The 1131-nt window shown below is 33.6% G+C and overlaps 1 protein-coding gene across 1 annotated transcript in view; it reads right to left on the reverse strand.

Moving 5' to 3' along the window:
- The window catches only part of FBXL20 (F-box and leucine rich repeat protein 20), an 86118-nt gene that overhangs the window by 46994 nt on the left and 37993 nt on the right, over positions 1-1131 (reverse strand). The window lies entirely within an intron of this gene.

The raw sequence follows: 1131 nt of genomic DNA on the forward strand, positions 1-1131 counted from the left end.
AAACGATGTACGAATGCGCTTTACACAATTGATGTGTGTATGGATTGGGATAACAGTTGTGTGAGCCCCTAATAAAATGTTAAAAAAGAAAAAGAAAAAAAAAAAACTTTGCTTCTTAAAATAATTATTCCTCAGTATATGTAATATTTTGTTACAAATAAGTGACTTTATAGACACATTGTGATAGAGAGTGGGGAGTGCTGGCAAATGATACACTCGAATCACCCTTTTTTTTCCCCTTGAATCATCCTTCTAAGACTCAATACTGTCAAATATAAAACATCGCCTCTTTTACATTATATATAAGAATAGCACAATGAAAAGTAGAAAGCAAAAAGTGAAATATTAAAAAGGAACAAGCTGGTTAGGAGAAAACTGCTACTAAATGAAATTTTAAAACATCTCTATTCATATCTACAAAAAATGGAGTAAGATGAATTGAAAATCCAGACAATGCAAGAAAAGTCTTAAGAGCCTAAAAGTTCTTATTAAATACATTTAATATGCCACTAGGGTCTAATAACTAGACTCTAGCTGAAATCAACTTGATGGTGGTGAGTTTGGTTTTGGCTAGGCATTTATTGATGAAATAAAATGGTAATTAATGTAGCAGAATGTGTAAAGACATATACCATTGACATATATATTATCGTAGATTTAAATAGGAAAATATGACCTAAACATATGAAAAACAAAAAAAAAACCCCACCAACAACTCAAAATTCATTTGCAGGGTCCGCAGATGCATGAAGCCTCTGGTGAAATCCCTCTGAACTTATCATGTGATCTCCTTTTCAACCCATTCTAAAGTGGTTTCAGTTTTTAATATTTTCTGCTTTCTTTTTGATTGAGGGTTTTCTATGTTTGTCTAGGCGTTGTTGCTGCTGTTGTTGCTTGATTGTTTGCTTTCTGTGTTTTGCATGATTTTCTGTATATGAAATCCAAGATGGATCACTCTATAGACATAGTAACTGGATTGATAATTACTTAGGGACATGGAAGGGGAGGTTAGGGGGAAATAAGGGGCTAAAAAGTATAGGAGAGGGTAAATAAGCAAATGTGGTGAAGAAAGCTGATGGTGCCCGGCTATCAAAAAGTATAGTGTCTGGGGTCTTAAAGGCTTGAAGGTAA

This window comes from Echinops telfairi, unplaced genomic scaffold (assembly GCF_000313985.2).
Source record: "Echinops telfairi isolate 266 unplaced genomic scaffold, ASM31398v2 ScPeMD7_7458;HRSCAF=8496, whole genome shotgun sequence".
Taxonomy (NCBI): domain Eukaryota; kingdom Metazoa; phylum Chordata; class Mammalia; order Afrosoricida; family Tenrecidae; genus Echinops; species Echinops telfairi.